At 40.3% G+C, this 23,670-nt stretch overlaps 1 long non-coding RNA gene across 1 annotated transcript; it reads right to left on the reverse strand.

Annotated features, from left to right (window-relative positions):
* Positions 1–2,627: 2,627 nt before the first annotated feature.
* Positions 2,628–6,770, reverse strand: LOC141779752 (uncharacterized). The gene is made up of 2 exons (XR_012596418.1): positions 6,650–6,770; positions 2,628–6,300 (listed from the first exon to the last, which is right to left on the reverse strand). It is a non-coding gene; the product is annotated as an uncharacterized LOC141779752 (long non-coding RNA).
* Between the last annotated feature and the right edge of the window lie 16,900 nt (positions 6,771–23,670).

The following is a 23,670-nucleotide window of genomic DNA, read 5'->3' on the forward strand; positions in this document are numbered from 1 at the left end:
AGGAGGAGGAGAGAGAGAGAGAGAGAGAGAGAGAGACACTCATTCAAACTCCTGAGGTAGCTACAGCAGAGAGAGAGAGAGAGAGAGAGAGAGAGAGAGAGAGAGAGAGAGAGAGTCCTTCAAACCTGAGAGCAGATCATAGCATGTTCCTGAGAGACAGTTAAAGCTCCACATATTGCCTTTAGTTATCTCTCCATAGTGTGAAAACTGGCTCAGCTCTTTACATTGAGCCAGTGTTCGTTGCCTTGACATTGAAAATGACACATATCAGAAATATTCATCCAATAAGAAGTCGTTTCACACTGAGAGAACAGCTGGAAGCAGAGTAACAATCCAAACATCTGTATAACAAGCCCACATATACTGTATATGCACGTGTAAGCTGGAGCTTTGGATGTGATGGAATTCCAGTCATTTCATTGATTTACTATAAAGCGCAGTTCCCAACTTTGACCAGCAGGCAGTGCTGTGTAATACAGAACCCAGTCTGAGCTCTACACTGTACAGTGGCTCCTCAAGGGGAATATCCAACCAGAATCAGGACTCATGTCACTCCTCCTCACCATCATGAGACGAAGAGTGTTCATCATCATCATCTGGAACTCTTCCCTTATACATGTGAAAACTGTAGGCTAAAGTTAGTCTTAGCTTATCTTAAACAAAAGGGTTGCATATTGTCGCTTTCCAATGAAAACCACACAGCTCCAAACTTGGTGATTTTGAATTATGCAGATAATCTGGAATAAATGTCCCGATAGTCTTTTTTCTAGGATCTATGAGTGATGTAGTGATCTTGTGCTGAACTGTGCCAATTATTTATGTGGACGCTGACTAGTTATATCTGTTTCTTGTTTTATATTCATGGGCTCATGTGTATAGATTCCTCCTCTTATATATGTTGGAGCTACATCCTAGTTTTGATATAGAAACGCCTCTATTTCATTCTAACCAATTAGAAAGTATGACAGCTGTGGGCTTGATATTATTCTTATGAGCTGAGAGCTTACCTATATTATGAATTGATTAATGTTTGAATTTTTGTATATATTGTTGCATACTATGTATATATGAGTTTTGCGTAATATACATGTAACATTATGTTTGATTATATGTGGGATACTTGGGTCACTGGCGGTATCATGTGACCAGAGCACTTACCTTTTAAGATGGAGTCTCTGTGCAGATTTATTAAAGGGACTGTTTGTAAGAATCAGAAATGCTTGTTAACAGCGGCACCTGTGGCCGTTAAGTCAACGAAAGTCAGCGTCCTGTTGCTCGCGCTTGCTCGCTCTAAATAGACGTGAACGAGCATCGCTCAACACAGTGAGGCGACACACGTCAGCTAAAACCACAATATCACTCTATATTTCAGCTGCTTGGCAGTAATGTTAGCTGACCAGACGAAGGTCTCTCCATGAATCACTGCTGATCCTAGTGTTGGCTTTTCCTGCCTCAGCCTCCCGACCGCGGCCGGAGAGAACAGGGGAGACACCGGCACCCGGTCGGAGACGATAACGTTTCTCTCTGCGGAGCCCCGTCACTTCACAAGACACGGGAAACCTCTGTTGGTCTGGAGGAGCTGCGTTTATTTCTGCACAAACGTCCACTGTACATTCCCTAGATATTCTCAGAGCTACGAAGTCTTCTGCAGTGTGTAGTGTGCGCGCATACAGTACGTCACTAAGATGTGCCAATAAATTGCACTTAAAGGGAGCTACAGTGTGCGGACTTTCTTCTACGTTTTTCATTGCAAAGAAAAATCACTGTTTAAATATCTGAAAATGTAGTGATGCAAAGACGAAAACAGAACTGATTTCCTTAGTTCATGAAAAGTTGACGTTTTGGACACATGGACGATGACGTACTGCATGTGTGGATATGTTGGTGGTGATACAGTAGATTGTGTTCATTTCCGGATGGTGTTTGAATGAAGTCTACTCTCTCATCTTTATTTTGGAAGAAATCTGTTAGTGTACACATGTATGAATTACAGCCTATCAATATAATACTTCAGCTTTATTTATTCAGGAATTCTCATTGAGATCAAGATGTCTTTCACAAGAGAGCTTTAGTCACACAAAGCTGTCGTCTCACACACACACAGACGCACTAATTAAAAGTATTATTAAAGATATATCAGTAAGTAGAACCCTCAGAAGAATGAATGTCTCTAACTTTAGTTTGTTTTGCAGTTCCAGTAGTAACATAGCACCAGAAATCATCAGGGTTATTTTCTCAAACTTCGGAAAGCTCCTTTAGAGCTACAGAAGATGTTATACGACTGTTTTCATAGACTCAGTAGTAAGGTGACTGTAAAATTGGAGGAGTGTCATTTTAACCTTTTACCGTATACATGAAAACACAGAAATTATAGAAATTACATGTGAAGTTTAACTATCATCACATTCAACATGGATCGGTTTGAACAGATCACTTTAGTGTAAATCTTTTTATTAAATTTTTCAAAGTACATAGTCAAAACAACATACCAAACAATATAAGGTGCACAACATATCAGACAAGTACATACGTAACTAAAATACTAGAGAGAAATAAAAAATAAATAAAAAATAAATAAATAAATTGTGGAACACTACTAAAATAACATACATTTATACATCCATACTTGTGTGTGTGTGTGTGTGTGTGTGTGTGTGTGTGTGTGTGTGTGTGCACGTGTGGGTGGGGGATGGGGGGGGGGGATCAGGGGAGCCTACATCTGCTGTTTAGATACATATCCATGTTCAAAGTAAAAGAGAAAAGGCCGCCACACTTTGAAAAACCTCTTAGATAAGCCTCTTGTTGAGTATCTAAGTTTCTCTAGCTTTAAATATGTCATTACACTTTCTATCCATTGAGAATGCGTCGGTGAATTGTTGGATTTCCACTGTAGTAGTATTAGCCTTCGCGCTAGCAGTGAGGAAAAAGCCACTGCATCAGCTTGAACCAATGACAGTGAGACTTCTGGAGGAGCTACCCCAAATATTGCAATTGTTGGGTCTGGCTGTATTTCTTTACCACAAATGTATGAAAAGGTTTCAAAGATAGCGGTCCAGAGTGGAACCAGGGCTGGGCAAGTCCAAAACATGTGATAAAGGGTGGCATCGTCTTGATGGCAACGGGAGCAAGTTGGATCTGTTCCTGGGAACATCTTTGCGAGTTTGCTTTTTGAAAGGTGGAGTCTGTGAATAATCTTAAATTGTAGTAATCCATGTTTTACACAGATAGATGTTGAATGGATCCGTTCAATTGCAAACCGCCAAACTTTATCTGAAATAACCGCTCCGAAGTCTTTACCCCATTGTTCCCTGAGATGGTTCAGTGAAGGCGATGCCACCCTTTGAATTTCACTGTACAGTCTAGATATCAGACCACGTTCAAGAGGATCCAAATCTAAAAATTCCTCAATCCAAACATTTGTCGGGCGAGATGGGAAGGAAACAAAAAGCTTTCTGACTAGACTGCGCACTTGCAAATACCTGAAAAAATGAGATTTAGGTATGTCATGTTCTCTAACAATGTGCTCAAAAGACATAAAGTTATTATTTTGAAAAAGATCCCTTATACATCGTAGCCCCTTCCTGAACCATAACTGGAATGCAGAGTCTATTAATGAAGGTGGAAATAGCCCGTTAGATACGATAGGTAGCAAAGTGAGCGCCTGTTTATGTTTGAAATGTGACCTAAACTGGGACCATATTTTCAGTGAGCCATTTACAATGGGGTTGACTGTCTGCCTTTTTTTGCTGAGAGGTAGTGGTGCACAAAGCATTGATGGTAAGGATACTGGATTGCAAACAAATTGTTCCATCTCAGCCCATAATAGTCCTGTGCCCTCATAGAAACTTGATACCCAGTGAATAACTTTATGAATGTTGGAAGCCCAGTAATAATGCAGAAAATTTGGCAGTGCCAGTCCCCCCGCATCTTTCGGTCTCTCTAGATATGCTTTTCTAATTCTAGGAATGTTTTTGTTCCAAATAAAGGAAGATATGTATTTATCCAAACTCTTAAAAAAAGATTTTGCAATAAACACAGGAACATTCTGAAACAGGAAGAGAAGTCTAGGTAGAATGGTCATCTTGACGGAATTTACCCTACCCGCTAGGGAAATGGGTAGTAATGACCATCGGTTTAAGTCTTGTTTGGCTTTCTCTAATGCTGGCAACATATTACATTTGAACAAGTCCTTATATTTACGTGTCACCGAAACACCCAAGTATGTGAATTTGTCTCTAGCTACTTTGAATGGGAACCGGTCAAAATCAAACTGCTGTACATGATCATTTATCGGAAATATTATACTTTTGGAAAGATTTATTTTATAACCTGATATTTTCCCAAATTTGGATATAATGTCCAGGGCTTTAGGGATAGATGTCTCGGGTTCGGAGATATAAAGAATAAGATCATCCGCATATAATGATACTTTATGGGTGTGGCCACCCCTGTTTATCCCCATCAAGTTTACCTCTTGTCTTATTGCTAAGGCTAAGGGCTCTATGGCTATATTAAACAAGAGTGGGGACAACGGACAGCCCTGTCTAGTACCTCTGTAAAGAGGAAAATAGTCTGATATAATCTTGTTAGTTCGGATACACGCTTTTGGAGAGGTATATATGACCCTGATCCAAGAGCAGAAAGTGGGACCAAAACCAAACTTTTTCAAAACTGCAAAGAGATATTCATATTCAATGCGATCAAAAGCTTTGTGGGCGTCGAGGGAGATCAGCACCTCTGGTAAGGGCGGTCCATTAGGGGAGTAGAGTATGTTAAAGAGTCTACGTAAATTACCAGAAAGTTGTCGCCCGGAGATAAACCCTGACTGGTCGGGATGAATTATAGAGTGAATGACGGAGTCAAGTCGTGATGCAAGGGCTTTAGTTAAGATCTTATAGTCGTTTGAGAGCAAACTTATTGGCCGATATGAGTCACATTTCAAACGATCCTTGTCTTTTTTATGTAAAACTGAAATTATGGCTTGTGTCATGGTGGGTGGTAATAACTTCTTTTCAAGTACTTCTGCAAACACATCTCTCAAAATGGGGACCAGTTTAAGTGCAAATTTTTTATAAAAATCAATGGGAAACCCATCAGGTCCGGGGGCTTTTCCACTTTTCATTCCTATAATTGCAAGCTCAATTTCCCTAGCTGATATAGGCTGTTCAAGATTTTTTTTTTCCTTTTCACTAATTGGAGATAGTTCTAGATTGTTAAGAAAAGTTTCTGTCTCTGCTCCACCACAAGACTCTGACGTATATAAATCCACATAAAATTTCTTAAATTGATTATTAATATCCAATTGATTCGTGGTTATACCATGAGGGGTTTCTATCTCTGCTATATATCCAGCTTCAGTAGCTTGTCTTAACTGGTGGCTGAGTAATTTACTGGCTCTCTCTCCATATTCGTATTCCCTCTGCCTGGATTTTAGATACAGCTCCTCTTCTGACCCTGTAGTTAATATATCAAGTTCTGTTTGTAATGCCACTCGTTCCATGTAGAGGTTGGTATGGGGATTCTGAGAGTGTTCTCTATCTACAGCATTTATTCTGGAGATGAGTTGATTGGTCCTTTCCACTCTTTTTTTATTCACATTAGCGTTATATGAAATTATCTGGCCCCGTAAAAAGGCCTTCATTGCCTCCCAGAGGGTGTGTTTACTTATGTCTGGTGTCTGATTAGTCTCAAGGAAGAAATCTATTTGCTTTGACATAAAAGACTCAAACTCTTTATCTGCCAGTGGGCTAGGGTTTAGCCTCCATACACGTCTTGATGGTATATTGTCTGTGAAATTAAGTTTCATAGAGACAGGGCTGTGGTCAGAAATAACTATGCCTGTGTAATCGCAAGATTTTAGCAAGGGCAACATTCTCTTGTCTATGAAAATGTAATCGATTCTAGAGTATGTCTGGTGTGCTGTAGAAAAAAAAGAATATTGCCTGGATGTTGGGTTCTTGTATTTCCATGCATCTACCATTCCATAAGTTTGTAAAAAATCATTTACACATCGGGCTGATCTGCTCAGCGTCCCAGATAGAGATTTTGATCGGTCTAAAACTGGATGTAATACACAGTTTAAATCTCCACCTAGTATAAGCTGATGACTATTCGGGTCTGGGAGACATGCAAAGAGGTCACTGAAGAATTTCACGTTGTCCCAATTGGGGGCGTATACATTTACCAACACTACAGGTAAATTGAACAGCTTCCCCTGTACAATCACAAATCTCCCATCCTTGTCTGTAATTACTTTTGACTCTTCAAACACAACATCTCTATGTATAAGGATGGCTGTACCTCGACTCTTTGCTGTAAATTTTGAATGGAAAATTTTGGAAAAGCCACCTCTGAGTAGTTTATTGTGGTCTTTTGGGAGGAGATGAGTTTCTTGTAAGTAAACTATCTCCGCTTTCTGTTTGGTGATGTGGGAAAATATTTTACTTCGTTTAATCGGATGGTTAAGACCACGACAGTTCCAACTCATCACAACAGTGTTATTTCTATCCACCATTCCTTGCTCTTTTCAAATGTATCGCATTGTGGGCTCCCTGAAGTGTTGGGGTGGGGGTGGGATACAAACATACCATAAAACAATAATAATAATAATAACAACAACATATATATAACATTAGGCTGGCCTCCAAACGGGAGGCTGCCAGTAGCCTACCTACAGCTACAACTCCTAACCTACTTCCCAAGCAACTCCTCCAACAGGCTTGAGCTTCAACCAAAACTATCATTGAAAATATTATTTCAAAAATGAATTTGAATTTCTCTTTAACAAAGTTACTCTTATTATCATAACAGTCCCTTTAAGTAGCCTTTAAGTAGCCTTTCCAAAATGTAAAACATAAGCAGTAATGGGGCTTTCACCAAATTATCATCATTTTGGAGTACAAAACTCCCTAGCCAGGTATCCCATCCATCACCTCACCTTAACTGTGGGTGGTATATCAAATAAAACAAAAACGAACAGACTTATGATAGGATTATGCTTCTCACACTATTTTAAACATGCCAAAACCTCAATTAAACAAACATAAGTGAGAAGGTTGAATAACAGCCTACCTTCATCTTTGAGTAGAAAACTTTCAAAACCCCCAAAAAATTAAATAAATAAATAACAGGCTACTGTCCAAGCTGTCCATCTATGTTAGACTAGCTGTATCCCTCTTTCGTCGCCTCGGTGTATAGCCATTTACATTACTCAAACGTAGTTCACTGTTATATAATGGCCAACATGTAGTACACCAATATCCATTCATTTTATGACTTTAGCTTCCCCTTCACAAACTCCATGGCTACCTTGGCGTCCTTGAAGCTCCGTCTGATCCCCTCCGTGGTCGTGATTCTCAGCTCCACTGGGTAAAACAAGCCGTAGCGTACTCCGTCGAGACGCCGCAGCTCACCGCGCACCTCGTTGAAGGCAGCCCGTTGTTTGGTGATCTTCTGGGTGTAGTCGGGTTGAATGCGTATTCTTTCACCATCTGGAGTAACAATCTCTTTTTTCTGTATGGCCGTCTTCATCAGCAACTCCCGTTCCTGAAAGTAGTGGCACCGCACTATCAGTGCTCTCGCTGGCTGGTCATCTCCCGGTCTTTCCCGTAAAGTGCGGTGTGCCCGGTCCAACAGAGGAGCTTTATCCAGCCCAAGAGAGTCCATAAGCAGTTGTGAAACAAATTCTGGAACATGTTTTCCATCCTCTCGTCTCTCCTTCACACCGATTATGCGCAAATTGCAGCGACGGGATCTAGCCTCCAAGTCCTCATTCTTCTGCTCCAGGCTGGTAACGTCGCGCTTCAGCTGGGCTACCTCTTGTTGAAGGCAGGTTATAGCGTCTGAGTGTTCGTTCCCTGCTTCCTCCATATCGGACACCCGGGCTTCCAGTGCCGTGGTCTTCATGTTTGACTGCTCCATCGCATTTTTAAATTCTCCTCTTAACTGTCCACACTGATTTCTGATCTCAGTGGCTTGAGTCTCTGCCTTCTCGTCAATTTTCAAGAGTAGCTCCACTTTCAGTGTCCTTATCTCACGGAGAATCGCCTCTTGGCCGCTGCCAGCTACTTCGCCCGAGCTCTCCTTGCTAGCTTCTTGTGTCTTGTGGCGCGGCATGGTCCGTCAAGTTCTAAACTAACGTTACAACTCTGCTTCTAGTGCTATTTTATCTTCCCCTTTCACTTATAATTAAACAGAGACACTTTACACTGGTCGAGAATGTATTTCTGCTTTGATAAGTCAAGTTTGGTGAAGCGCTCAGCCTGACGTCTTCACATGGTGTCGCTCAACCGGAAGTCAAGAACAGATCACTTTGTGGAACTGATGATCATAACCTCTGAATCACATTTTCCTTGTGGAGATTACAAAGTCTGTTTCGACAAAGTTGTGTTTTTGGGGAAATGTAAAATAAAACTGACTGATCTTGACAATATTGTCATGAACTCGAATGTTTTTGCTCATAATGATGTCATCATTTTGTGCCAACTCTGGAATGTCCAAACTCACACGATAAGCATCCTTCTTGTAAAACATCACGTTCAGAATCGTGAGCGTGTACGAGCCGAGGTGATGAATAGAAAATGGGGCCTGTGGTAGCAAACCCCCTGCAGACTTGCATTGTTTATGTATGGGGCAGTAAAAACACACAGTTTCCGAGCCCCAGCGGGTCTATCCCTGACTGTACCAGTCAGTGAGCGACATTATTGTCACAGGGGGCCACATATTGTTTGGAGCCAAAAGGGCCCTCATGCTCTTTTGTACAAGCTCATTTACTCAAGTATTTATTTAAACAAGGAAATACACAATCACATGCAGACCTGAAGGCTTCCTGGAAGAGAGTGTAGAGCTAACAGAGTATAGAACAGAGATGCCATGGGAAACTTTCAAAGTGAGGGCCTGAATCAGTGCTTAAAGGTCATTTTCTGAACATGTTTTAATTCAGGCCTTTTTCCTTAGGTGTGTTGTTGCACTGTTATGTAGATAGTATCCATGGCAAAGCAGTTTGTTAGGCCTCTGTTGAAATAGCAGACGTTTATTTCTACTTGGAGGGCAGTAAGTTAAGTTTAGCGAAGCACGAGTGCCTCTTCTTGAGCCAAATAATTTGGGACGTTTCCTTTCCTGTTTGTTTGAGCATCAACAGGATGTTTCACTCAGAAAACAACAAGGGCTGATGGGAGCAAATGGTAACATGCTGTCAATGCCGATATTTAACAATATCCATCATACACTGTGTGCTAAGAATGAAATTGTCAACCCAATTTCCATCAAAATCAACATAATGCACCATATTGTAGAGTGTCCATATGGAAATACACACATTCTATGTATTCTACGTCTACTGCTGTGAGACTCTACAGGCAGGAAACAGCAGAGAGCATTGGGGAATATATTGAGCAATTATTCTGGGAGGTATAGTTAGCTGTGGGCCTATATGTTCACAAAACATGTCACACTGTCAATGTAAAGGTTTGTTTTACTTTTGCCTTGTCCAGTATGGCAGCCTGAGATTGAACACAATTCCCCCACGCTGACACAACCACCCCTCAACCAAAGTGTAGCTTGAACATTAGAGGAGCAGAATATAATACGGCTGATTCAAATACCTGAATCGAGACTTGAAAACTACCATCGGGAGCAGGTAATGGTGTTAGGAAACACACTAATATTTTGCACAAGTGACAATTCTGCAACTTTTTACACAATGTAAAAGTGCAAAGGTCAAGATTTGACCCTGTTATATTACAAGAATTTAAATCTTCTCAAAGTCTTTACATCAAAACAGAGAAAGTTCCCTCACTTCAGATAAAAACTATGGCAAAGCTTCACAGCTGACTGTCAGATAAGATTGGAAATAACATGCTGTATATAATACAATACAATATTTATTATTTTTGGAAAATTCCATATTCATAAGACAAAATGGTCAAGAAGCAAGCCAACTTTCCTGCACTTTATTAATGAATTCAAACAATACAGCACCATCATACCCAGTATTAAAAACAAAAAAGCCATTAAGACTTATAAATTATTAAATCATTACAATATGATATGTATGTAACATAAACACAAACTCTGACATTTTGAAATGTAAATGTAATTATTTTTGTTTTGTCTTGTTTTTTTTGTTCATGTCTATGTATCTGTACCTCTGTTAATGAGCATGAGTTCAATAAAGAAAGCATTATAAACATAAATAAATAAATAAATATATAAAATTACCAAAACGGCCATCAACATTACCATCAACACCCAGTGCTCTTATATATTGTCCACATACAGTATGTCTTTATAATGTAAATTTTGTTGTACGTTTCAAGTGTGCTTGTTCAGGAAGTTCATTATATCAGTTAGATGTTTGACTTCATTACTTACACAGCACTGTTTGGTCCTCTTGCATGTTCACTTAAACTGGAAATTAAGCAGCAATCACTTTTGCCTATGTACTTAGCCTACATTTGAAGCGATATACAGCTTATAAATACCATGTAACCCAGGCCACACAGGGTTAATAATACGGAAGTGCCCTGGCCAATCAGAATGCACGTCCGCAGCAGCGTAGACAGGCTCGAGACAGCGTACATTCAGAACTCTGCTGCCCGTCTGCTCACCCATTCCCACTCCCGTGACCACATCACCCCTGTCCTCCAGAACCTCCACTGGCTTCCTGTCCAACAACGCATCCAGTTCAAACTCCTTCTCCTCACTCACAAAGCCCTCCATAACCAGGCCCCGTCCTACCTCACAGACCTGCTCCACCATCACACTCCTTCCCGCTCCCTCCGCTCCTCTGATGCCAACCTCCTGTCCACATCACTCAGAACCAAGCACCGGACCTGGGCCTCCTCTCCACACCACTCAGAACCAAGCACCGGACCTGGGGCGACAGAGTATTTGCCATAGCCGCCCTCTCCCTCTGGAACTCACTCCCCAAACACATCAGAGACTGCACCAACCTGTCCACATTCAAATCACTCATCAAAACTCACCTTTTTAGAACTGCTTTTAATGTGTAATTAATATTGTGTGTTTTATATTTTTATGATGTCCTTGTTTTTATGATCATTTTATCTGTGTAAAGTGTCTTTGAGTATCCAAAAAAGCACCATATAAATAAAATGTATTATTATTATTATCATTATTTTTCAGCATTTAAGAGACAAAAGAAGATCCGTTTCATCTTTCGTGGCAGAGCGCCGCCATGAGTTACACAGATACAATGGTAGAGACCGTGAAAGACAGAGACATGTTAAAACCAAGGACAAAACAGTCCATTTGTTGCAGTGTACTGCAGCATGGCAGCGCACTTAACACAAAAGCTTAAATGGATCTTCTATGGTTGTTAACAAATATATGCACCATCAAGTTAAAGAACAAATTGTTAAGTTTTAATATAATCAGCAATTAATTTGTTTTAAAGGGACTGTTTGTAAGAATCAGAAATGCTTGTTAACAGCGACACCTGTGGCCGTTAAGTCAACGAAAATCAGTGACCTGTTGCTCGCGCTTGTGCTCGCTCTACATAGACACACGTCAGCTAAAACCACAATACCACTCTATATTTCAGCTGCTTGGCAGTAATGTTAGCTGACCAGACGAAGGTCTCTCCATGAATCAATGCTGATCCTAGTGTTGGCTTTTCCTGCCTCAGCCTCCTGACCGCGGCCGGAGGGAACAGGGGAGACACCGGAGTTTTGGTCGGAGACGATAACGTTTCTCTCTGCGGAGCCCCATCACTTCACAAGACACGGGAAACCTCTGTTGGTCTGGAGGAGCTGCAGCAGTTATTTCTGCACAAACGTCCACTGTACATTCACTAGATATTCTCAGAGCTACTAACTCTTCTGCAGTGTGGAGTGTGCGCGCATGCACGTGAGAGTGGAGCGAAAGAGTGAGAACGAGCGCGGTGTGTGAGTGAAGGCAAGCAGAGGAGCAGAGGAGCAGAGTACAGCAGAGACTCCGGTACTGGAGACCAAAGCTACGGTCTCCTCCGCTTACTACGACCGCGGCCAACACTGTTTAACAGACGGGCTTCACTAGATAGAACTTTGCGGTTTTGGTGCTTCCGTGTAGTTTGTGTTGGAGTCTTGTCTGAACAGAGTTGACTGAAGTTGAACCCTGGATTCCTGAACTGAAGATCCAAGAGCCAAGACCTGCCCAGCATTCCCTCTTCCTGTCACGGCGGCAGACCAAGGTTAGCACCACACATACATGTATGCTCAACTCCCCAACTTACCTAAAAGCTTTGGTAAAGCTGTGGTTTTGACAATTGAAATGTTAATAGTGTTAAATGTAGCCTATAGTGTAGTGTGTAATTGCTATGGTTTAATACTGAAGTGTTTATGCTGAAGCAACGTCTTAAGATTGTTGAATTTTCAATTCATTGGCATAGTGAATCTGACCTAAAACTTGAGAAATTGACCTCAGAATAATACAGTGTCATGTTAACACCCAATAGTTCAGGGCATAATGTAATTAATGTATTATTCTCTATGGTTGTTAAATACTATATGCATCATCAGGTTAAAGAACAAATTATTTTTTATTTTAATCAGAAATTCATTTGTTTTATAATAAGGCATTTTGATATTATGATATACAGTTTAAATATATATATATATATATATATATATAAATATATATATATATATATATATATATATATTGAAGTTGAACTTTCCCTGGTAGTTGAGAAAGACAATCGACTAATGATCACTTTTGGCCATGTTAATAGCTGCAGGTCAGGTTTATTGAGTTGATTGAAGTTGATGACAAGCCAGCCCGAGCAAGACCTTTAGACCCCTGGATTCCTCAGTTGATGATCCTTGAGCCAAGTCCTGCCAGACTTTCCCTCTTCCTGCCACTGCGGAAGACCAAGGTTAGCCCCTAACACACACACACACACACACACACACACACACACACACACACCCACACACACACACACACACACATGAATGCTCAACTCCCAGCTCCTCATGCACACACCACAATTGCTAGAATCTGACTTACAAGCCAATTTAACTTGACTCAGAGGAGACTTTTTCCCCTGTATTCCTCTTCAAACTCATTCTCTGTGCGTGTGGGAGGACTAAATCATTAACTATAACTGGTTATGTGGATGGACTGAGTATTCGAGGTTGGTGTGTATCTTTTTATTACTGTTACCCTAAATAGTGAACTACAGTTAGGTTGGATTGATATATGATAGTTGTTAACTTATTAAGGGAAAGGAAAAATATTGAAACAGATGTTTTGTTTGAATATTGTTACCTACCTTGCCTTGGATCCGCAAGTGAGAGTTGAGATTCCAGATAACAGATAAATAGGTGCATCCAGTCTGACAAAAAAGTAATTTAAAGAACGTAGTGTTTGATTACTAAAGGAACAGTTGTTGCTGACTAAACAATCTTTTTTGGAAAAAGAGTATATTGTTGTATATTAAGTTTACCTTTGATATTGTGCAACTGACCATGTGAACCGATCACAAGTTCTTTGTCTCTGGCGTGGTCATTGAATTTTGCAAATGGCCTTTTCTCCCTCCTGTTCAAGTAGTAGTATCTTCTGAATCTGGTCCAGCGCAATTATTATCACAAGTAACTAGTAGTTTACTGTGTTATGTCCACTACTTTGTAGGATCTTTAGATTGTTATGAACTTGGCTTCGTTTGTTAAATGAAACATCTAATTGTTGATGGAGGTCCTGCTAGAATTTTGTTTTCAAAACCCCCCAATAAATAGTAGATGGATCCATGTTTTAAAACAGTCCATGTTGGTGTTACTGCAAGGTTTTTCCCAAAACAAATTTAACATGATCTTTTCTATAATCTCTTTGAGGAATCCATTCCATGCCACACAGGTTTGATAGCTTGATTTAAATGATTAGGGCAACAGAGTATTTAGCTCCAGACTTGGGATCCAAGAGATTTTGTATTTACAAGGTAAGAAGTTGGTGAAATTACTGAATATGGAGATCTCATTAATGTAAGTGAAGGTGGGGTCTAAAAAAGTAATAGTGTCAACGTTAGCAAAAGAATCATAAATTAACTTGAGGTGTGGATGAAAAGCATTTCAAATCCTGGGAAAGACCGTTAGTCTGTGTAGAACAAGGTGCAAAAGCAGAAAATAAAGTGCTCATAATCAGATCATAAAACATACATTCCGATTTTTAAAACAATAGTAAAGCTTGTTCACCTCTAACTATGATAATAAGTGAAACTTTATTAATAAATCACAGCTTCCACTTCCAGTTCTACCACTTTCAGCTGTCTTTACCAATGTCGGCATATTGCACTACTTTGACTTCAGGTGTGGGGATGAAAGGTTGCAGGTGTGTAATGGTGCTGAAAACACTGTAGCTAGCTGTCGTCTCTTGCTCTTCTTGCCTTAAATAGTATGTGTGTCCTGTTTTACTCATCTTCTCCTCTTTGAAGTGAAGACCGTACATATCATCTCATCGCTCATCACCACTTTGATGATGCAGTGTTTGAATCAACTAACAGCGGTTCCCAACCTTTTTTTGCTGACATACCCCTTTAGCCCTGTCAGATGAACTAAAGTATAACCTTCATCGACCGTACCTGCTATGCTTAGAAGTATAATGTTATCGGTACTGTTAACTTCCTACTTGCCGTCCGTCTGTCACACACACTCATAGTCTGTCTCTCTCTCTCTTGACCGCACACACCGACACTCGCTAATGTTAAGCACACATCCTATGCACCGAGTTATTCCTTGAAAGGAGTTTGCTACTTGTATAACACATTTTAGTTTAAAAAATATCTTTAAAATACAAAATCCCCAGATGTTTAGGCCCAGCGGGCCGCCGGTCTAGCAATACACTGTCGGGAACCCTGATATATCAGCTTGAATGTTCCAAAATAGCTTTCTATTGTTAAAAGTGCACTCAATACACATGAGTTTCAACTGGGTCAGATATTTAAAAATTACTTAATGTCCAAGGGATAGGCCTTAAAGGAGCTGAACGTTTCATTGAGTGAGGTTGAATGGGTGAGGGGTATAAATCAGAGCTCAGTGAAGTTTAACCGCAGTCGCAAATCAGCTGTCTCAGGGCGTGGTTTTAGGGCGTGAAGTGCCATTTTCTAGACGACTCAATCAGAACGCCACCAAAAACAGGCCGCTGACTGGATGTTGACATCGGGTCTTGGGACCGGTGGGATTATTTCAGAGAAGAAATGGATTGAGCCGGGCGTGACACAGTCGTATAGTATTATCCAATACACACACACACACACACACAAAGAGCAGGCTACATTGGTTTCCCTTCTTCTCTCCGCCCAGACATAGAGTGTGTTACTCCAGGAGTTTAGGTCCAATTGGTACCACATGCTCTTAAATACGTTGCAACCTTCAGTCTATGATTTCCTCACGTCTCTCTGGAGGGCTGTATGTTAAGCTGTGATTTTCCCAAATTTAAGAAAATGGGGAAAATGTTCTTTGCCGTCCTACCCAAAAATGCAATCAGTCAGAAGGAAGGAATTATATTAAGGCAGGGCAGAAGTCAAGCAGGGACTTTGTGTCATTAGAAAGCAGTAAATCGTACAATTTAATAGATACATCATGCACAGATAAGCATATTCAGCTGAGAGGGAATGTAGAATTGTTTAAACGTTAGTGTTTTCACCAAGTTACAGCCTTGATCTTGGGAAAATGTTGATCCTGACACTCCCAGAATAATGCTGGAACTCGTCCTTCAAAGCTATGGTCGCATGACAGCTGCAATGGATATTATATAAAAGTTGATCCAGCAGTTTCCCCCATCAATTCATTCATGGCACTAGTGTGACCAAAGCCGGAAGAATAAGTAAACCAATCAGAGGTCTTTGATGATACCTTTCATTCACACTGAAACCATGTTTAAAGCAAAGAAGCTCAAAGTTTCAGAAAGTAATTTGATTTTCTATAAAATAACAAGTGCTGTGTTCACTTGGATCGTAACATTCAACCTCATCTTAACAGTTTAGAACTATTACTTTACACGCAAACACATTTTGCATAGAACATTTAATAGATTGTCAAAAGCCATACAATTTATATGCATCTTATGTAATACTTTCAATGTCCTTCCTGAGATGGTGCAATCATTTGTAGTTGCTAAAGTCTATAAAAGAACAGAAAGGAAAAAACACGTAAACCGGGCTGACGCCTACATGCAGCAACAAAGATTTAGTAGACGTTGTGTAAAATATTCCAAGGGGACGTGTAGGTGGGAATAGTATTCAGCATGTAAGGCGATAGAAGAGTAAAGACGCTTTCTGCAACCTTCAGTGATCCTGATGAGGCAGAGATGAAACCACACGTAAACGTTTTAATCTCGGTCAGTTGAGGTGAAGCAGTGTTGGTAATGGATAGAAATAGCCTTTGAACCCTGAGAGGAAAGCATCTTCCTTGTCTTCCTCCTCCTCCATTCTTCCTCTCTGAGTGCTGGCTCAGAGTTTCCACTAATGCCATGATGACCTGGTCAGCTGCTATCGTCTGTGGAGGGAACCTGTAGTCAGACACACACACATCAGCTCAGCCATAGCGATACTCTTTCACAGAACGAAAGAGACTGAGCAAGAGAGAGAGACTTGATTTCTAGGAAAAGAGAGAGAGAGAGCAGAAGATTGAAGCAATCAGGATGGTACTTGTGTTGATTTGCTCAGAGTGAGTGTGTATACTCATTAGGGAGTTGTGGTAGGACGTGAATGCCTCAGTGCAGGAGAGAATGTGTGTGTTGAGAATCAGAAAGAGTGGGGGAAGAAGGTCTGTATGGGGATACCCCACCCATCTTGTTGTGGTATTGTAACCATGGTGATTTCTAAAACCAGACCACCGTGCAGAATTAGGCGAGTAATTTAAACGTTTTATAGGATAACTCTCTCCTTACACTTCCCTTTGTCTGTCTCTCTCTCCGTCTATCCTTCTTTCTTTCTTACCCCATACTGTTTCCATATCTCGCTACCCCCCCATCCCTCTCTCCTCTCCTCCCGTGGGCCCCATCCTCCTCAGTCTGACATCTCAGCCTCTGCTGGGTGTTATTTGAGGTCACACAGACCTCAGGGCCGCAAGCTCTGAGAATTACAGTCGACATGTATTCAATCATCATCCCCCCCTCACAGGACAATGAGCAGCATTTACCAACAGCTCCATATGTCTGCAACATGGCAGCACAGAGAGATTATAATATTACAAGACAAAAAGTACTCACATCTGCATGTGTGCCAAATGTGTATGGCAAGTGTATACTGTACTTTGTGACTGGCAGCACAGTTCCTGTTGAGATTTCAGCAGAGATAGATCTAATTAAAGCCTTTTTCAGATATGAAATATGTGACATATTCCACTTCTCCTTAATGAATCCTCTCATATAAAGGGATGCATTCATTACAGTGCACTTAATACGGCAAACAAGATGTGCTTTTAATTTCTGTGATGACGTTAAATTTGGGTGTGTGTTCAAAGTGTTGCAATATCTGACATAGTAAGAATTAAAATTACTCTGGTGCTTATTCAGACATGACACCGACATGTTAAATTGCCATCACATTTACGTAATGACGTGCATGTCTGAACGGAGCTAAATCACAATTTATCAAAGTATGTCAATTCCTTGAATGCTGTTATGAAGCATAGCGTTTGTTCAAGCAGAGCACTGAAGTCGCGCTTGTATTGGCTGATTGGCATCAACTGTTTGCAAATACACTTCACAATGATTGGCTCATTTACTGCTGTGTGGCTTGCAACATCTAGTTATATCCGACATTATAACCTTACAATTCATCACTGTTACTCTGATAATTACACTCATACCAACGTTGTTTGCAGCCGCAGCTCCTTCCACTGCACCAACCCCCTTATGTTGTGGTTTGTATAGTTGATTTAACTAAGATTTAATGTTGATGTATGTGTGTATTAAGGGGGATTAGCTCTCTCTGCAGAGTCCTCCTCACTGCACAGATTTATTGAGTGCTCCCTCAAACAGCAAAGCTACTTCCACCAAATCTAACTACCATTTGCTATAATGATCAATTTCTTGATGTAATAGTCTCTGACTGAACTTTTGGTTATATAAGATTATGTATGTTGGTGGAACAATATCAGATGATCCTCACAAACATGTTTAATGTTCTTAAAGGACCAGTGTGTAACAATTAGGGGCGGAAATGGAATATCATATTAATAAGTATGTTTTTCTTTAGTGTATAATCACCTGAAAATAAGAGTTGTTGTGTTTTCGTTACCTTAGAATGAGATGTTTATATCTACATAGGGAGCCAGTCCTCTTCACATACACACATACAGTACACTTTAAACACTGGCTCTGCTCCGAATGACCTAGCTACTCTTACAACAACTGACTCTAGAGAGGGACATTTTCGTTTTGGCATCGGCCACCGTAGTTCTTCTACACGCTCTGCACACCGGAGAGGCTTCAGTTGGTTGCAATCTGCAACCTCACCGCTAGTTAACACCAGTTCCTACATACTACTCCTTTAGGCTGATTACTGCCGTTTTAAATATACTCATTCATACTCGTAATTCATACGCGTAACACAATATATTTTCACGACCTCCAATATACAGCATATGCATTCCTAACTTACCACTTGGTAACATATACAGCATGTAATGTTGTCTGTTACATATAGGTAATGATTTTCAAACTTTTGAAGAGTCATTAAAGCTGAAGTAGGAACAATTGGAGCAAGTATAATTAAAAAAAGTTATTTTTATAAAATGGTCGCTATATCGTGACAGTAGTACATGAAACAGGTAACCTGAAAAAAATCATGTGCCTCTGTGTCCTCCGGTGTCCTCCGGTGTCCTCCAGTGTCCTCCGGTGCTCCTAACAGTATCTGCAGGATTTCACAGACCGGTGGAAAACAAGCAGTAAGAGCTGATCTGAGGTCTGCTGTCCATCTGCTGTCTATGAGAGCCTGCTGTCAATCACTTGCAAACTCCGGTCAAACGGTCAAACTAGGCAGCGCTGATCAAATATGAATCAATATTCTGTTACGTTAATGCCTATTTCTCTCCTCAAATGTTTTCAGAATCATCTTGTAGTGCACGGTTTAGCTGTAAAATGAAAGTTTGAGACGCAGCAGCCATTGTGAAATCTGTTGAAGGAACTCCAAGTTCAAGTCACATGACCGGAGCACAACCAATAGGAACGTTCTCTCTCTGAAATGACCTGTGATTGGTCACGTCTCCCGTCACGGGCTAGATTTTCTAAAGCCTGAAAACAGAGCCATGAGGAGGAGCAGAATTCTAGTTTTCTCTCAGAAAACTTGAATTATAATATGCTGAAAAGTTATTATGGAATTTCTGCCCAATGATGCCAAACATATACTGCCTACTGAAGCTTTACATTTTCAAAAATCCCCAAATATAGTTTATGTGACTACTGTTCCGTCTTAAAAATATATTTCCCGTGTTTTTACAGTTGCAGGCGCTGCCTAATAGTAACCTTACTACCAGGCGGCGGTAAAATGTGTGTGGCACGTTCAGTTTGGCTCTTTTCTGTCGCCGCAGGTCCGTCTGCGTGTGCGGCGCGGCACCACACGCCCTGTAGTTTCAGCTGGGATCTTCGAAGAATGATCGAATAGTTCCCAGTGATTATCGAATAGTATTTTTTGCTTGAAATCCCCATCTCTATTGTCTGTGTTGTGTGTGATATGTTTAATATCAGGTTTCTAAGCAATTCTCATAAAATGTGGAGAAGTCATTAAGGTGATAAAACTTTGATTTATGTGCTGTTTGCTGAGAGCAGAGGATGCTGTGATGTGCTAATGACACATCAGTGTTGCCATGTTGTCATCTGTGTAAAATACCACACCATCATCACATCTGGGTCTTCTGCTCCTGTAACTTTTTCTAACATGTACACACAATAAAAAATAGTGTAGTACAGTTTTGTCAGTATTTTTACTACGCAAGTTTGAGCTTTATTCATACATTTTACTGTTAATTACATAAACAAATTGGTGTTGAAATGTTCTTTATTTTATCAGAACAGATTTAGGGTAGAGCTGGGACTGTAGTTTATGTTTTCATCATCATATTTATTCAAAAACCACCAGAGCTATAGAAGCCATGATTTTTTAATAATAACTTGTCAGTCATTTTAACCAGGCATTATCATTTTCAAGACCGATTGAGACACAACTATTCCCTGTGCACAGAACAAGTGCACGGTGATTTGACGCTCGGTCCAAGAAGATGGCATGAGTAATAATCAGTATTCAGGACAACATGGAATTAAAGATTCAGATTGATTGATTACTCCATATATAATTCCAGAGAAAATATGTCATCAGAGCCCCCCTTAATGTCCTCTGAGAGACATCCATCTTCTTAACAACTTCACAATCCTGATGCCAAGAAATTGAACTGTTGTTGAACTAGCTTTTTACGTTATGTGTGATGGATTGGTTGAGTCCATAAGGTTATATCTTGAAAACTTTTAAGGATGCTAAAGGGGCACTCCACAGATTTTACACATGAAGCTCAGTTTGTACTGCTCAGCCTGTGGAAACAGTTCTATAATGTGTTTTGTGGCTCTGAAGGGAGCTTTCCAAAATGATGCCACTAGGGTTACTTCGGTTTAGGCTTGAGACTTAGGCTGTGTCCGAAATTACTTTCAAGTGACTATATATAGTGCACTATATTTATTTTCCATTATTTTATTTGAGTGTGAGGATTCAGAGTGTGAAAATGTGTCCACTATGTATAGTGCCCTCAAAATTTCAACAATGGAATAATCCCACAATGCAATGCCCTGCATTTTATAGACAAGAAAATGACTGTTGTGCGACTATACACTGGGCAGTGATGACGCAAAAATTATGATGACACTCAATATTGTGTAAACTATTTAGTGTCTGTTGTACAGGGAGTAGAGAACGAGTGAACGAGGAAGCGTTTTCGGACACGGCCGTACAATTTTGAACAAAAAGTCTGCATTACAAACTGGAGGTGTTTGTAATGGGAATTTAGAAAGACGCGATCAACTTGCATCATGGGAAAAGTATGATGCTTTGGGGTTTGACCCATGTTACGGATGAAAACTCAGGATATCTCAGCCTCTATTGTTTCAATTTTAACCATTGTTTTTTAAAAATCTCTCACAAGTTCCCCAAATTTATGGAATCACAATATTAAATCACTGGAGTAGCCCTTTAATAACAAACTAATTTGTCTTTTGTGTAACGATTAGCTTTGCTTTAAAGGGGCTATATGTAAGAATCAGAAATTGCTTGTTAACAGTGACACCTGTGGCCGTTAAGTCAATGACAGTCAGCGTCTTGTTGCTTGCGATCGCGCTACGTAAACGCAAACGATCATCGATCAAAACTGTGAGGCGAAACACACAAGACTGAATGTGATTGACAGCTAAAACCACAATATCCTTATATATTTCACATGCTTGGCAGTAATGTTAGCTTATATGTCCAATAGGAATTTTGCCAGCTCAGGGTCCGTTTTGAAACCCAAAACCAAACAAAGGTCCCTCCATGAATCGAAGGCCCGGCCGATCCTAGTGTTTCCCCCGACGGCGGTCACATTCCTGTTTTTCTTCACTAGATATAACTGTGTTTTTTTTGTGCTTCTGTGGAGTTTGTGTTGGAGTATGATTTGTGGTGGGGGCTTCTCATTTGTTGGCATTAGCGGACTCCATTTCTTACCAAACGTTAGCTATGGTTGCACACTGTTAGCCCTGTAGGGGAGCTGAACTTAAAGGTACTCACAGCACGCATGACGTCACATCAGTTGGATTTTCTCGGAAAAAAACAGGCCCACATTCTTCACACTAAAAGTAGTCTACAGGCTGATAGAGGAAACCCAGAAAGTCATGGAAGGTCTAATTTTTTAGGTTAGGTTACAACCTGTTCACACATTGGCAACAAAAAATTATTAAAAAAAAATGTAAAAACGTACATACAGTTCCTTTAAGAGTTTATTAGACTACATGTCAAAAGTTGAAAAATTACCATTTATTTAAAAAAAACATTCAAAAGTAAAAAAAAGAATAGTAAAAGTTCAGTAATAATTCCATTCCATTAATTATTTAAAACATTTGGTTCGTTACATCATGACGAAGAATAAAGAAACATATGAGTATTGATTCATTAATGAATACTCTCTCAAACTTCTCTGACAGTCACAGTCCAACACACACTCCTACTATAGCAGAGCAGGTCTGAACGACCTGTGTGAAGCAGGAAGTCTGCTGGCCGTTCTTTACTGCCTCTGCTGTCCTCTCCTCTGCTTCAAAGAGCTGCTATTATCAGAGTAACGGTCGCACTCGGGGGACTCGGTAGCTTTTATCTGAGAGCTAAATGACAGCCGTAAGTCACGAATGGGTTCTTTTTGACTGTTTTCACTGTGGCTGGAAAACTCAAAAATCACCGACATACAGTGTACTGTCAAAACTATCATGAATGTTGTGTTTCAGGATTCCTTAAGATGTGTTTTTACACAAGTTGAAGTCAGATTTTTTTATTGCCCCGTGTTAAGCAGTAAATGACATAAATGTTAGGAATTGCCAGTAATTCATCAGAATCATTGGAATCCTTCCTCGTAATCACAGTTCAATTGTTGAGGAAATCTGTTCTGCCTTGCTTCACACTCATTCAGTTACACACGTAAAATGACATTCCAGTTTTAGCTGACAAATAGGTGTTTTGAACTTGCAGCATAACTCTAGATCTGACATTGCTTTCTATCTGACTATCCTTGATGAAGACACATTACTCACTGGTTAACTGCTGGCCTTGAGTTCAGTTTTGTATCTAAAGCTGAAACTCACAGGAAAACACTTCCAGACTGTCTGGTAAACATTTTTCACTAACAGCAGTGAGACTGGAAGCGGATATTAAAGTGAAACAGGCTGCTTCCTGTAATGGATGCTACAAAGGATGGAGCAAGTACTCCATGAGAATTATGAGCCTTATTATTGACCTTAACGATGATAGTGTCAGTGTTGGATGACTACTGGCCACATGCTCCAAACAAATAGGGGGCAGTATTTCACCTCCTCCCACTCTCCTCCAAAATTCAACCAAACTACTGAAACTCTGAGAGCCGGTCAAAATAACACTGCTATCTTATAATCTTCACGTGTGGCGTTGGCCTGTACAGTTTAAGTTATAGCTTGCTTTGCTCAGTTTTAGCAAGATCATAGTGTTGACATTAGTTGCACTAAAGATAAGATAAATAGCCAGATAGCTAAACGCTAAATAGCCAACGTTAGACTTAACAGTCTAAAAGGAACGTTGCAAGGTCAGCATCAAACCGCATCTCTTTACTGGCCAAGAGCTGTCTCCAGCAGTGGAAATCCACGCCAATGTTTACTCTTGTTTTGCTTCTTTTTACATCACTTCTTTTCTTTGCTGCCGAACGTGGTTTCTTGCCGGGAGCGGGTAGTTAGGAACGGTGATAAAGCGTCGCTTGCCAAGAGCTTCAGCCATCTTTGTGTTTACTGCGCCACTAACCAGGGGCTGTACCTTCAACGTGAGTGTCGAGCCTTCGGGGCAGCTCTACTTCTTCATCCTCTCAAGTTGGGCTGATAGAAGACTGGATGTCTGTAACACAATACATAGACCCCTTTGACGTAATGTCAACACTGTAACTTCTTCACATTCTGTTGATAATGTTAGATCATATTTTTTAT

The sequence above is a fragment of the Sebastes fasciatus genome, chromosome 12, assembly GCF_043250625.1.
Source record: "Sebastes fasciatus isolate fSebFas1 chromosome 12, fSebFas1.pri, whole genome shotgun sequence".
Lineage (NCBI taxonomy): Eukaryota > Metazoa > Chordata > Actinopteri > Perciformes > Sebastidae > Sebastes > Sebastes fasciatus.